Genomic DNA, 16,319 nt, shown 5'->3' with positions numbered 1-16,319 from the left:
AGGGCAAGTGTGGGAAGAATGCCAAGGGAAGAGGTGAGGACAACGTCAGGTGAACAGGGGCAGAGGAGGAGGAGAAGAATATCTGGGGAACGGGGTTGTTGTTGAAAATGCCTGGGGGAATTGCTTTAGAGGGTGGGGTCGGAGATGTCGACAATGGGGTTCTGAGGGGGGAGAACTCAGGTACTGGTGATAGGAGGGAACAGTCATAGCTAGAGTAGGGAATAGGATGCGGTAGGGTGGCAGGCCTGATGGGCGAAAGTCTCACCATAAGAAATAGAAGCAGGAGTAGGCCACTAAGCCCTTCAAGCCTGCCTCACCATTCAGTATGATCATGGCTGATCTATACCAGCCTCAGCTCCTTTTGTATGCCATTTCCCCAGAGCCCTCTATGGGAAAATGGACAAACCTGCGTTTTGATTCCTCCTACCTTACACTTCCCCACATTAAATTGAATTTGCCAGGTTTGCCCTCAGTCATCCAATCCATCTATATCTCGTTGCGGAATCACAATATCCTCACCACAACATGCCCTTCCACCTATTTTTGTATCATTGGCAAATTTGGAACCTTACATTCTGTTCCTTCATCCAGGTCATTAATGTAAATAGTGAACAATTGCGGGCCAAGAATTCATCACTGTGGTACTCCACGAGTTATATCTTTCCACTCTGAAAGGGACCCATTTATTCCAACTCTCTACTTTCTATGCGACAACCAGCTTTTAATCCATGCTACCAAACTTCCTCCAATTCCATGGGCTTTTACTTTATGCACCAGCCTCTTATGCGGCACCTTGTCAAATGCCTTTTGGAAACCAACATTACTATATCTACAGGTTCCCCTCTATCTACTCTCTCTGTTGCATCCTCAAAGAATTCACACAAATTTCATAGAATCATAGAATTCCTACAGTGCAGAAGGAAGCCATTTAGTTTATCATTCTGCACTGAACCTCTGAAAGAGCACCATACCAAGGCGCTCTCCCCTGTCCTATCCCCGTAACTCCATAATCCCACCTAACCATCTTTGGACACTAAGGGATAATTTAGCATGACCAATCCACTGGATCTTTGGAGTGTGGGAGGAAAAGGAGGACCCGGAGGAAACCCACGCAGACATGGTGAGTAAGTGCAAACTCCACACAGACAGTTACCCAAGACTGGAATTGAACCCGGGTCCCTGACAGTGTGAGGCAGCAGTACTAACCACTTCGTCAAACATGATTTACCTTTCATAAAACCATGTTGACTAGTTTTGATTATATTCAGCTTTCCTAAATGATGAGCTATTTCATCTTTGATTATTGACTCCAGCATTTTGCCAATAATAAATGTTAAACTAACTGGTCTATAGTTCCCTGCCTTCTGTCTTTCTCCCTTTTTGAACATTGGCTGTTCTCCAATCTTCTGGTACCCTCACGGAATTTAGCGAATTATTAAAATTGCAACCAATGGGTCCACTATCTCTGCAACCATTTCCATTAAAACTCTAACGTACATTTCATCAGGTCCTGGTGATTTGTCTGCCTTTAACCGCTTGAGTTTCTCTAATACTCTGTCCCTTGTGATTGGGATTTTTGTAAGTTCTACCATGTTATTTGAAATCAGCCCATCTGATATCTTAGGGATATTCGCAATGTCTTCCACGGTGAAGACTGATGCACAAAATGAACTTGTTATATACGCCATTTCTTTGTTCACTGTTATTAATTCACCAGCCTCATACAGTAGATTCCACATTTATCTTAGCCACCCTCCCCCTATTTATATATCCATATAAACTTCTACTGTTTGTTTTTATACTGTATGCAAGTTTTCTCCTAAAATCCTTATGATCTTTTTAGTCCTTTGCTGCTGGATCCTAAAAACTTCCCAGTTCTCTAGTCTGCCACTTGCCACTTTGTAGATCCTGCTTTTCAATTTAACATTACTCTTGACCTCCTTTGTTAACCATTGATTTTGCCTCTTTCTTGTGGAGTCCCTCTTTTTGATTGGGATAGGCTCCTGCTGAGCATTATGGACCAGCTGTTTGAATATCTGCCACTGCTCACTACTGACCTGTATCCAGTTCATGTCAGACAACTTCTCTCTCCTACCATAATAATTGCCCTTATTTAAATTGAAGAGACCAGTTCTGGACCAATGGCGTTCACCCTCAAACCATATCTGGGACTCTATCATATTGTGGTCACTATCCTTAATCACAAGATCCCTTATTAATCCTTCTTCATTACACAAAACTAAATCTAAAATAGCCTGTTCCTGGGTAGGTTCCACAATGTACTGCTCTAAAAAGCAATCCCAGATGCACTCCACAAATATTTCTTGTGTTTGTCTAACCAACATACAGATGGTTAAAATCTCCCATGATAATTGCAGTTCCCTTCAAACATGTCCTTGATATTTCCCCATTTATGCTCTGATCTCTTTACCGGTCCAATTTTGGGGGCCTACAGACTACCCCTGCCCCTATCTTCCTTCCCCTGCTATTCCCCTGCTATTCATGATTTCAACCCAAGCCAATTCTACATCACTATCCACTGCCTTTATATCACAGTTCAGCACTGCTCTGAAACCTTCCTTGATTAACAACGCTACCCTACCTTCTTTCCCCTTTGGCCTGTTCTTTTGGAACATTGATGTGCCCTGGAATGTTGTGCACTCAGTCTTGGTCACCCTGCAACCACATTTCAGGAATAGCTAATACATTATACTCATATGTTGCAATCTGTGCTATCAACTCATCTATCTTGTTGCAAATGTTTTGTGCATTCAGATAAAGAATATTTAGCTTTGATTTTTTACAGTTGCTAACAACTCTGGATTTGCTCCGTGTTGCATATTTTTGTTTATGTTTTCTGTCCCGGCCTGTCACACTGTGACAGCCAAGCTCTCCCTCACTATCCTGTGCAGCGCTTCCTCATGTACCCCTGAGTGTCTAAACCTTCCTTTCTTGAAACCATCCCACTCCTAGTAAAGGGCTCTAGTATGAGTCCTTGGTGCAATATGTTTATGTTATCTGTCCCTACCTGTTCTTTTCTGCTGACACTCAGACTGGTCACGAACCCGAACTCCTACTTTTAACTTTGATTTCCTAATTTTCCAAAGCAACTGAACCCTCACCCCCACTCTTTAGTTTCAAGCCCTCTTTACTTCCCTAGTTATACAGTCTGCAAGAACACTGGTCCCAGCATGGTTCAGATGTACGCCGTCCCAACAGTACAGCCCACACTTTCCCCAGTACTGATGCCAATGTCCCACAAACCAATACCCACTTCTCCCACGCCAGTCTTTGAGCCACATATTCAACTCTCTAATTTTAAGTACCTTTTGTCAATTTGCTTGTGGCTCATAATCAAGAGATTATAACCTTGAAGATTCTGTTCTTTAATTTAGTCCCCAACTCCTTAAACTACCTTAACAGAACCTCATTCCTCGTTCTACCTATCCCGTTGGTGCCTACGTGGACCACGACCACTAGATCCTCCCCCTCTTACCGCACGTTCCTCTCCAGCCCAGAGCAGATGTCCTGAACCCTGGCACTGGACAGGCATCACAGACTTCAAGACTCTCGATCTTGGCTACAGAGAACAGTGTCTATTCCCCTGACTATACTATCCCAACTAGGACTACATTTGTCTTTTCTCTCCCCACCTCCCTCCCACCTGAGCGGCTACCTGAACCATCGGATTGCTCACGGATGGGGACTAGACAGGTGGGTTGGAGAATGGGATAGGGTAGTGTCAGGATGGAGATGGTAGCGAGTGTAAGCTCTGAGGGTCCAGGCTAACGGCGGGAAGTTCAAGCTTACAGAGCGGAGAGGAATATTGATATTGGGTAGTGATGGGAGTGGAAGTTGGTGGGTGACAGGAGGAGGGTAGAAGGTGGTGGAGCAAATTTGAAAGGTGCGCGCACCATTTTTCTGAACTGACCTTGGCAGTGAGTCAGTCATTGAGATTCCTCGAGGTGGGAGGAAGGTTTTTTCAGGCGGGTGGTGTTCAAGGCCAGACTAAAGAGACACCCTTATAATTATTAGGCGACTGAATATCAAAGATGCACAGTTGTGTTCGCCTCTCGATAGTCATGCCCAAACAGCAGCGGGTTTGTTCACAACTCAGCAAGGTATGGAGCTGCGTTTCATCTGTGCCATTTGCCATCAGCGGCAGTCAGAAGCAGGGCGGGAGAGAATTGGAATGTCTCCAAGGGGCATGACTGGTGGAAGGCAGTCAACTTGCAACTCCAAACCTCCGTCCTCTTGGCTGAATGGTCATGGCTGACAAAGGATCATGCGGTTAGACATTCCAAACTTCCAATGCAATGGTCTCTATAGAGTGTCGAGAGTAGTGGAGGCAAGTGGAAAATTGTCCACTTGTAACTTCTTGCACATGGCTCTCATCACCCTGGTCAGAGAGCAGTGTCTCTATACTCATTCGTGTATGAAATGGGAGAAACACGCATCTCTGATCCTCCAGGATGCCCTTCACCTGGAAGGGAAAGGGTGGGGACACCTTGTCTAAATGGAGGCCAGGTGATGGGCTTCGCACTGACCTGCTGGCTTTAAGATGGAGGGAAACCTCAAAAGGATATGCTCACTTAATGTATCACTTCAATTCATTCACACCTCCACTGGAGAATTCATGATGCAAGCTGCAGGCAATCCTACCTTGGCAATGGCTCTCATTCAGATATTGAGAAGCAGGGCTCATCGCAGGTTGGCACATGGTCAGGAGATGCAAGGGCAACGGGGCCTATATAAAGTCAAGACAAGAGGTCAGTGAACATGGATCACAGTGATGTTGAGCATTGGTCTGACCATGAGTGTATCACAGGCAGTGTATTTGTCTCTAGATGAGCAAACGACAATGCCATGGGTGCCCTCTTATGTCCTGGGATGTGGGTCCTCACATCTACCAGCTTCTCTAGTATGAACTACGGCTGCAAGGAATCTGTGGGAGTGGTGCGGAACTCCTGCATTGAGTGAATGGCTGTCCGGATGCCTTTTAAATATGGCACCAGGACTTTCAAACCCAAGAGGTGATGTCGGACGAATTCTTGCCCACCCCGTGATCAGATGCGCTGAACTCCTCGTGGATGCATAATTAGGGAGCTGAAAAGGAGAAAATCACATGTATTCACTTGCCCCACCATCCAGCGGGAATCACGGCAACTGTTCCATCTACCATCAGACTTACAAGGTGACAGTTACAGCCAGAATCTCAGGGCAATCTGGTAGCTGACAGCACTACTTCTTTCTGAGCAAGGCTGTTTGAGAGAAGCAGGGCTATATATATAAAAGTAAGTACAAACTATCTTGCCACATATCTTAAACGTGCCTCTTTCCATCGAGGCAATAATAATATCTCTTGATACATGACTTTTGCAGATGAAAAACTGCCCTCTTCAAGAACAAATGGATTATTTCCAATCTAAAGGGACTTGATTATTTTCAAAGAAATTCCGCATTTAGTTCTCAGTGCTATTAAACACCAAACCATGCCAGCAAAGTCGAATATTATTGCATTAATCTACTGATATGAATCAGCAGTTCAGATTTTCCACTTCAAGGATAATATACGGTCTTTAATATCTCATTATAATGAAAACACTAACATGCTGAATATTTATCTGTGAAAAACATATAAATGAGGGGACAGCCTTGGCTCAGCTCCCAACCAAAGTATAAAATAATTTACCAAAAATGGTCGCAAGCTCTGAGAAAATGGGACAGGTTCACTGAATGAAACACCGAGGTGTCCCTTTACCCCTATTTCAATTACTTGCACAAGATATTATTTGTTAAGGATTCCCGCATTGGAGTCAATACAATGGGCACAAAATCAGCCATCTGGAGCAGACTCTACACAGGCAGTGGGGTAGCCAACAACGCCCACATCACATGAATGAATTTTTTTTAAAGTACAAAATCACAAAATGAACACAGCACAAAATAAGGCCTTTCAGCCTGCCTTGTCTGCTTCCTCTCCAAAGGAGAAATTACCTAGTATCACTCCCCTCCCGCCTTCTCTCCATAACCCTGCACATTCTTCCTTTTGTGCTGGTTTAGCACAGGGCTAAATCGCTGGCTTTTAAAGCAGACCAAGGCAGGCCAGCAGCACGGTTCAATTCCCGTACCAGCCTCCCCGAACAGGCGCCGGAATGTGGCGACTAGGGGCTTTTCACAGTAACTTCATTTGCAGCCTACTTGTGACAATAAATGATTTTCATTTTTCATTTCAATTCAATTACCTCTTGAATGTTTCAATTGAATCATCCTCCATCACACTCGGGCAGTGCGTTCCAGATCCTAACCATGCATTGTATAAAAAATTCCAGCAGAATTCTCCGTCGGCGGGATCCTCCAGTCTGCTGGCAGCGCACCCACGTCTGCGGATTTCCTGACGGCTTGGGGTGGCCACAATAAAAAAAAACCACTGGCCTCGCTGTGGGAACGGAGAATCCCATTGTCGGCGGGGCTGCCCACATCAGAAAATGTGGCTGGCTGATCGGAGAATCCCGCCCATTTTGCTTCATGTTGTCATTGCTTCTTTTATCAATTAGCTTAGATCTGTGTCCCCCATGTTCTCAATCTTTTTACCAATGGGAACACATTTTCCCTACCTACTCTTTCCAGACCACGCATCATTTCTATCAAATCCCTCTCAACCTTCTCTTCCCCAAGGAAAACACTCCCACTTCTCCAACCTATCTAAGTAACTGATGTTCCTCATGACTGGAACCATTCTTGTAAATCTTTTTTGCATGTAAGAACATGATGATGTGGTGACAAAAGAGGTCACATGGTGGGAGCACAGGAGTTATCCCGAGGAGTGCGAGCAGAGCACAAGTGTTGAAGTAACTGCAGAGCTACTGAATAAAGTACATTGTTGAAAGTCCTTGTTGTCAATAATTCAGGGAATCCAACATATTTACATGGTGTCAGGAGTTGGCAGTATGGCACAAGGACTTTGCCGCATCGACCCATTCATATCATGAATAATTGGGATATATGGGAAAAGTTCCAGAAGGGGTGGTGTGCGGCAAGGTAGCACAATGGGGAGCACTTTTGCTTCAAAGCTCCAGGGTCCCAGGTTCGATTCCTGGCTTGGGTCACTGTTTGTGTGGAGTCTGCACATTCTCCCCGTGTCTGCATGGGTTTCCTCCGGGTGCTCCGGTTCCTTCCCACGGTCCAAAGATGTGCAGGTTAATTGGATTGGCCATGCTAAATTGTCCTTGGGTTAGGTGGGGTCACTCGGTTATGGGGATAGGGTGGACGGTTGCTCTTTCCAAGAGCCAGTGCAGACTCGATGGGCCAAATGGCCTCCTTCTGCACTGTAAATCCTATGATTCTATGATTTACCGTGGTACTCCACACTGACAAATCAAATACCCTATTAAACCTCGCGCTCCCGAGGCCGTCAAAAAGTTTGAGTTGTTTGTTTTCCAGACGGAAGAGGAAAAAGAAGACCCTGAGATAATCCTGAAACAATTCGAGAACATTTGTCTCCCAGTAAAAAACATAATTCTCGATAAGCATGCATTTCATTCAATGAACCAAAGAACGGATGAATCAATACAATCTGACACAGCCCCCCTGAAAATATTGACAAGGATATGTGCATCCTGGGGCAGGATTCTCCCACCCCCCCGCTGGGTCGGGGAATCGCCGGGGGCTGGCGTGAATCCCGCCCCCGCCGGTTGCCGAATTCTCTGGCACCGGAGATTCAGCGGGGACGGGAATCGCGCCGCGTCGGTTGGCGGCCCCCCCCCCCCCCCCCCCCCGGCGATTCTCCGGCCCGGATGGGCCGAAGTCCCGCTGCTGGAATGCCTGTCCCGCCGGCGTGGATTAAACCACCTCTCTTACTGGCGGGACAAGGCGGCGCGGGCGGGCTCCGGGGTCCTGGGGGGGGCGCGGGGCGATCTGGCCCCGGGGGGTGCCCCCACGGTGGCCTGGCCTGCGATCGGGGAGTGCCGTGGGGGCACTCTTTTCCTTCCGCCTTCGCCACGGTCTCCACCATGGCGGAGGCGGAAGAGACCCCCACCACTGCGCAAGCGCGGGGATGCTGTGAGCGGCCGCTGACGCTCCCGCGCATGCGCCGCGTCATTGTCATTTCCGCGCCAGCTGGCGGGGCACCAAAGGCCTTTCCCGCCAGCTGGTGGGGCGGAAATCAGTCCGGTGCGGCCTAGCCCCTCAAGGTTAGGGCTCGGCTGCTCAAGATGCGGAGGATTCCGCACCTTTGGGGCGGCGCGATGCCGGACTGATTTGCGCCGTTTTTGGCGCCGGTCGGCGGACATCGCGCCGATTACGGAGAATTTCGTCCCTGAACTTTCACTGAAGATTGTGGGTAGCTTGTGGAATACAGTGATTTAGTCCACAAGCAGCTGCTGCGATAAAAAGACTTAACCAGAAAAGTAGCCATCTATATCTGTATGTTAAATGAATAATCAGAAAAAAGAAGCAGCGATTTTAGGCAGGAAACCAAAATTCTCACACCCTGCTCCAACTGCATTGGCCAGCACCCACCGTACAGAACTTCTTGGGTGGGATTCTCCCCTACCCGATGGGGTGGGGGGTCCCGGCGAGACGGAGTGGCGTGAACCACTCCGGCGTCAGGCCACCCCAAAGGTGCGGAATCCTCCCCACCTTTAGGGGCTAGGCCCGCCCCGGAGTGGTTGGCGCGCCGCCGCCTGGCGTGGAAGGCTTTTGGCGCCGCGCCATGCCAGCCGGGGCCGATGGGACTCCGCCGGCCGGCGCGAGTCCGCGCCTTCGTGGGTCGTCAGTGGCCGCTGACTTCATCCCCGCGCATGCGCAGGGGGGTTTCACCGAGCTAGATGGATAAAGAACTGGCTGGGCAACAGGAGACAGAGAGTAGTGGTGGAAGGGAGTGTCTCAAAATGGAGAAAGGTGGCTAGTGGTGTTCCAAAGGGATTTTGGGTTTTGGGGGCGAAACCCACGCAAACACGGGGAGAATGTGCAAACTCCACATGGACAGTGACCCAGAGCCGGGATCGAACCTGGGACCTCGGTGCCGTGAGGCAGCAGTGCTAACCACTGCGCCACCATGCTGCCCATACACGCAGTTTCTTAACCTTAACACACTAGTTCCCATTAAACACCACTTTAACAGAACAAAGAGAAAATGCTGGATAATCTCAGCAGGTCTGGCAGCATCTGTAAAGAGAGAAAAAAGCTAACGTTTTGAGTCCAGATGACCCTTTGTCAAAGCTAAAAGACATAGATAGTAGGAAATGATTATACTCTGGGGGTGAGAGAATGAAAGATGAGTCATAGCCACAGAAACCAAGGGGACAGAGTGCTAATAGCCACAGAAAACAAGGGAAAAGAGTGCTGATGGCAGTCCCCAGAGAGAACAAAAGGTGTGAAAGGCCAAACAGCAGAGAAACTAACATCAGCAGAACATTTAACAGAATGTGCCACTTGCATAGGCAGACAAAGGCAATAGTTGCATTTAGGAAGCAATTTTTCTGCCTCAGTGGCAACCTTCATGACCTCTCTCAGTCGATTACCAAAGGTGGATTTCCTCCACCTGTTCAAAACAGGATTATTTTTCTCTCTCTTTAAGCTCCGCCCAGCCCCTCAAACAAACATTCTTTGGAGTTTCCAGACTTGAACCTTTCATTGTTGACTTGACTGTTTGATAGCCCAGTCCCGTTTATACAAAAGAACAGAGCCATGCTTTTGATATGCAACTAACCTCCTATTGATGGACAAAGAGGCCTTCACACCCTTTAATAGGCTAATGGCTGGTCAGACAGAAGTGTTCTGAAGGACAATGGGTCTTAGGCATCCTGTGTATTCCCACTAATGAGTTTAAGTTTTACTGCAACGATCTAACCCGGCTAGGTGGGTGCCTATCCCTCTGACTCCTTGCTATCAGATTTTTTTTCCCCCTCAGTCTGTTTAACCCATAAATTTCTTGCTATATCTTGGATCTTATTTCTGGACCCAAATTCCTAATATTTCCCGCACGTAACATAACTGAGGACAGTGGCCATAGAAAGACTTTACCACCACCAACCGATGTAATCACACACTTAGGGCTCTTGAGTAGTCTGAACATAAGATTCCAGGACTTTATTACCAATAAGCCTGAAACTGACTTTCACATTTCAGTTTTCTTTCCAACAGAAAAGGTGATGGGCTGTGCACCAATTGCTACAACTTAATACATGCCTGCAAATAGTTTTGCATTGTTAGCTTGTTTTATTGTACTTCACATAATGGTCTGTACAGAGTTTCCCATTGGACACACTGTTACAGCTCATGTCACTGGATAGCCCAGGTAAACAAGGAAGATGTGGACCGAATGGTCACGTGAGAATGTGATGACAGAGCTACAAAAGAGATTACATTGCGGGACCACAGGAGTTACCTACGGGAGCGCAGGCAGAGCACAAGTGTTGAAGTGGCTGCAGAGCTACTGAATAAACTACGTTGTTGAAAGTCCTTGTCAATTATTATGGGAACCCATAACATTTACAATATATATTCAAAGTCTCCCACTACATCTACTGTATGATTCTTGCACTTCTCCCTTACTCTGAACCCACCCATAACTCAGTCCCAGATTTGTTTAGGTGCAACCCGCCTGGGCTATACAGGTTGCATTTGGCCTAGAACTGTTTTCCAGGAATCCAAAGGCCTCCCTCCTGCACCATTTTTCCAGCCACACATTCACCTTATCCTCCTATTTCTGTACTCACTTTGGCATGGAGATGACTACTTTTGAGATCCTGTTTACTAATTTCCACGTAACAGATTTTAGTTCTACAGGAGACATGTGCTGCTTGTTGTAGTGAGATGATCCACCCCTCTCTCTGCCAAATACCTAACCCAGCCCCTGCATCACTCCAGCAGCAAGTGCTGCTGCTAAATATGTCACTATAATGGGCATACTGTGTACTGTATGTACAGTAGCGGACAATAAGACACAAACAGGCTGTACATACAGATAGGGTTGATCATTCCTTTTTATCCACTATTTACTGCACATATACAGGACTGATAGTGAGACACATGGACATGAACTGTAGGGTGTCAGGGATGGATTGCTAATTTTAGGTAGCAATAGACCCGATATTTCCAGAAGCTGACACTAAGATTATCCATGAGCCGTAGAAGAAAGTTAGATTGTGACCTTTTATCCAGTGCACGCATTACAGAAATACCCAAGTTTAACAGGATTAGGTGGAATGTAATGACCAGCTTTTATCACGTGTCTCATAGAGAGGGTGGAAAACTTGCTTAATCAGTAAATTATGTCAGAATCCCTGTAATAGTTTTTTCCAAGGATACCAGAAAATTGAATGTAGCCCAACTGAGCACAGATTCATCCATCGATACAGTATGATGTCCATTGAGTGGAACTCCTTGGGTGTGAGAACTTGATTAGACAGGACAGGAATCCATCTCCCACCCCTGCCCCCCCCCCCTCCCCCACCACCAACCATCATTAAATACCCCTTCTATATTCACTACCAAGAGCCATATCAACAACCGCCCCACTTGGGTGTAGTACCAGAAGCCAACCGGACTCCATTACAAATGTATCCTAGCATGAATGATCCCAGTGAAAGGAAAAGTGAGGCTGGGGAGTGGGCAGTTCATGGGGACTGTTTCATGATCAATAGTGTGCTGTTACATTACTCAAAGATTAAAGACAAACAATTCCCAGGCAAACCTCTCCATGGTAAAAGTTTTGATTTTAAAAAAAAGGAGAAAGAATTCTGTCAGACAGCAACTTAAAGCAAGCAGCGTGGCTCTGTGTGGACTGGGAGGAGGAGCTACTCCCATAAAATTATTCCCCTTCATTCTTATATCTTGTTGGAATACTCAACAGGTTTAATTTAGGATCAAACTGCATACAATGGCCACGATTAAATGGAAAGGTTTCTAAGTGTGGTAGCGAGCGGGATTGCCACGAGCTTCCCAACACTTGACCCATTTGATTAACGTATCAAACGTTAATTGGTCGACTTAATGAGGCCCGCGGGCATCATGCCACAAATGGTGCCAGCTGATTCGCCAGTACCGTGTTCCCCAGCTCCCGCCAACAAAGGGCAGGAGCACTTAAACTGATCAGGCATTGCAAACCCCACACAGCGCGCAGCCATGCCACCGCGAAGACTAGCCGCACGATTCAGGGATGTCGACCTAGCCAGATAGTTGGGCGCGGTCGAGTTCAGACAGGATGCCGTGTTCCCCCCGACAGTGTCGGAGGTTCAGCCACAAGGCAGCCAGTGTCACCTGGGAGGAAGTGGCAGCGGCTGTCGGTTCGGGGAATGTCACCAGGAGGATCAGCACCCAGTGCCGTAAGATCAATTGCCTTCACTGGGCCGCACGGATGGTTTCGCACCTGCCACCAGCCACCTCCACATGTCCCTGATGGCCATGCGCCTGGCACTGCCCCCATTAAGTACCCCATACCGTGCCCGGCCCAGCCAAGTCCAGCAGTGCTGCCCATGCATGCCCCTCCCCCTCCATCTCCCACCACCGTCCGTGACAAACAAAGCGTGCAACTCACGGTGTCCTCCTTATGACCCTGCAGGAGAAGTTGACCCACAACAGACTGGAGAGGGCCCAGATAGGCGGCGGGGTTCCAGACATCAGACTCCTCACCTCCTACGAGGAGAGGGCCCTGGAGGTCATGGGGGAGGCCGAGGACAGATTGGTCACCGACGTAGAGGTTGGCGGCTGGCACTGACGTGAAGATCCACTGGTCGCTACCCAGATGATCTGTCACACATCAGTTGTTAATGCAGCTGCCTCCCAAGAGAATACCTTGGACGAGAGCTCCGAGGAGACCACCATATTCGAAGCACAGCTGTCAATTCCACCTTCCACCAATGCAGAGACACACACCTTGGTAGGGAGCAAGCTTCTGGGGCACATTCTGATGAATGCCACATAGTTGCTGATGCACATCAGGTGTAGGCAGGAACACCGAGGCAAGACAACAGTCGGAGGTTTTCTGAATCCCGGGACCCAGCTGTGACCCCAGTCAGATACTGAGCCTCTGGAACAGGTTTACCCAGAGCTCAATGCAGTCGATAGGGTGCGTCCGTGATATTCAGAGGGGGATGTCAGCGACACTCCAGCAGGTCCATTGCTGATTGGAGGGGTCCCAGTGGCTATGGGCACAGGAGGCAATGCTTGACACCGAGGCCAATGCTGCTAGGGTGGCGACCACAGTGGAGAGCCTGGTGAACAACGTTGGCAGCATGAACGGAGGTGTCCAATGTATGGCTCAGTCAGTGACGACTATGGCTGAGGGCCTCAGTAGCATTCCCAAGTTGCTGGGGGACATGTCCGAGTCCTAGGTGGACTTGTCTGAGACACTGCGGAGAGTGCCCCAGATGCAGGTGGGCATTTCTGGGGTGCTCCAGAGTATGTCCCAGTCACTGAGGAGCATTACCGAGGACATCAACACCATGGTGCAGACATTGAGGAGCAGCCAGGGCTGGCATAGCCAGATGATACAAGGGCAGCTGGGGCTCAATCCAGCTGCCCCTTCATCCTGGGGTGACACCCAGGGTCCAACGGGTGCTAACCGACATGGAGCCATCGCCCACGGAGTGGAGATGGCGGCCACCAGCTCCCCTGAGTTCCCTCTCCATGACAAAGGTGCATCTCAGAGTCAGCCCAGGGAACAGGGTGGCATGGCGAGGCATGTTCCGCCGGCAAATGGGCAGAGGCATTGAAGGCCATGGGATACGGTAAGTAGCAAGTTGGCTCCACCTCTGATGTGCATCCTGGGGACACATCTTGGCACAGCAGTAGAGCCCGGAAGGCTAAGCAGGTCAAGGATCACTGAAGGACATTGGGGGGTAGGATGGGGTGATGGAAGAAAGGGGTACGGGAAATGTTGGGAGGGGTGGGGGCGGCACCATTGATGGCTAGGGGCAGTTGGGGACACACACCTACAATGTTGAAAACGTTCCAACCGAGAAACGTGACACCGCTGGTACTTTCTTCCACAATGCAGACCAACCACCAGTCATTTGCCCCAACCCTCGGGTATGGTTGTCTTGGATTTTTCCCCCACCTTCCCCAGGCAAACCACGTGCAGGCGGTGGGTGTGAGCGAGCACCCATCAGACAGGCAGGAGGCAGACTGTGGGATAGATTGAGGAGCACCAGTGACAAAAGCTGTGAGCGGGTTATCATCACCACCCCCCCCCGCATTTGACAGTGACCCTTTGACAGTGGCAACACAATCCCATCACCGTGGGATGATTTCATCCATCTGGTGCAATATCTGTCAGGAATTGAAGAGGGTGAGAGACTGACAGCCAGCGGTGTGTTCCACTCTGGGACCCTCCATTCCCCCATTGCTCTCCCCCTTTCCTCCCCTCACACTCCCTGCCATCCGACACCCCTGGCTGCAGCTGGGGTCCCTGGTCACCGGCCTCAAACCCTGGACCCCAGACACCCGCAGGCAATGTTACCTGAGCAGGGCATTAGTCCCCTCCCCGATGCACACAACCACCCTCTGGTCACAGAAATGTCCCCGGTGCTGGGGCCCAGCCCCTTGGTGTTCGGATGTTGGCTGCTCCCTCTGTGGTTTTGCTTCCTGCATTGTTCAGGCATAGTATCCAGGCATCATGGTCTTTTTAGGATGCTAGGTAATAACGTCCTCATGTTACATGGCATGCCTACCCACGGGAATCCACTTGAGAGATGTGCAGTGTTCACTGAACTACGATTGCCAATTCCCAATTAGCAATAGCTTTCCGCTGTGCAGCCAATGGCCTCCACCGTCAGTGGGAGTTATGGGTGGTCGGTGGGACAGATAGGAAGGGGCTGGGGTTGCCCCCGTTATGGGTAAACACGATCCATGGGGTGGCATGGTGGACCCATGGGCACTGACACCAACCCCCCAGCTCAGGGGCGACACCCGCCCCCCCATCAGTGCTGGCCCACATGCCCCCAGCCGAGGCCACTTCCTCTGCTCCCCCCACCCCCCTCCCTCGAGCACTGGGGCAGCAATCCCATTTACCGGGAGCGAAGATGGCTGCCCATCCCCCCCCCCACAGTGACAGACCCATGGGGCTTCACCCCCCCCCCCCCCCCCCGCCCCCGAGCACTGGGGCAGCAATCCCATTTACCGGGAGCGAAGATGGCTGCCCACCCCCCCCCCCCCCCCCGAGCACTGGGGCAGCAATCCCATTTACCGGGAGCGAAGATGGCTGCCCATCCCCCCCCCCCCACAGTGACAGACCCATGGGGCTCCCCCCCACCCCCGAGCACTGGGGCAGCAATCCCATTTACTGGGAGCGAAGATGGCTGCCCATCCCCCCCCCCCCCCCCCCCCCCCCACAGTGACAGACCCATGGGGCTTCCCTCCCCCCCCCCCCCCCCGAGCACTGGGGCAGCAATCCCATTTACCGGGAGCGAAGATGGCTGCCCATCCCCCCCCCCACAGTGACAGACCCATGGGGCTTCCCCCCCCCCTCACCCCCCCCCCCACCCCCCCCCCCCCCCCCCCCCCCCCCGCCCCCGAGCACTGGGGCAGCAATCCCATTTACCGGGAGGAAAGATGGCTGCTCACCTCCTCGGATCCCCCAGCAGCTATTTTGCCTGCTTCATGTTTTTAAAAAGCAGGACTAATCGACACCCGTGTCTGCACTTGCTGGGGAGGCGGTTAGATCACGGGAGGCCGTTAGATCACAGATCACAGAATTTACAGTGTAGAAGGAGGCCATTCGGCACATTGAGTCTGCACCGGCCCTTGGAAAGAGCACCCTACCTAAACTCACACCTCCACCCTATCCCCACACTTCCACCCTATCCCCGTAACCCCACCTTACCTTTTTTGGACACTAAGGGCAATTCAGCACAGCCAATCCACCTGGTGGTGGGGGGGGGGGGGTCATTTTGTTAATTGTATGGAGATTGGCTTTAAGTGGTGATTATTGGTTTCTCGCGACATCAGGGAGAGTTTGTGATTTCGCCAACAGGAGCAGGCTGGTTAGATTACAAAACGATCTGCGCCAGTCAGGATTCCCGATTTTGGCCTCTCCCGCAATCGTAAGCGAGAGCGCGACCCGGACGTAAAATCGCACCCAGAATCTCCTCTTGACCCTTTCAATCATGAACAAGAACTCCCAAGTCTGATTTCTTAAGCATTTCCGCATTTAGAAAATAGTCTCTGCTTAAATTCCTCCTTCCAAAGTGCATAACCTCACACTTTTCCACATTGTATTTCATTTGCCACTTCATTGCCCATTCTCCTAGCTTGTCCAAATCCTTCTGCAGCCCCCTTGCTTTCTCAATACTACCTGTCCCTCTACAGATCTTGCG

The 16,319-nt window shown here is 49.8% G+C and overlaps 1 protein-coding gene across 2 annotated transcripts in view; it reads right to left on the bottom strand.

The window, feature by feature from the left end:
• The window catches only part of LOC140418751 (potassium voltage-gated channel subfamily KQT member 4-like), a 1,006,403-nt gene that overhangs the window by 733,834 nt on the left and 256,250 nt on the right, over positions 1-16,319 (bottom strand). The gene's annotated exons all lie outside the window — the stretch shown is intronic.

Source organism: Scyliorhinus torazame, chromosome 1, assembly GCF_047496885.1.
Source record: "Scyliorhinus torazame isolate Kashiwa2021f chromosome 1, sScyTor2.1, whole genome shotgun sequence".
NCBI classification, from domain to species: Eukaryota; Metazoa; Chordata; class Chondrichthyes; order Carcharhiniformes; family Scyliorhinidae; genus Scyliorhinus; species Scyliorhinus torazame.
This window is presented reverse-complemented; position numbering and strand designations above follow the sequence as displayed.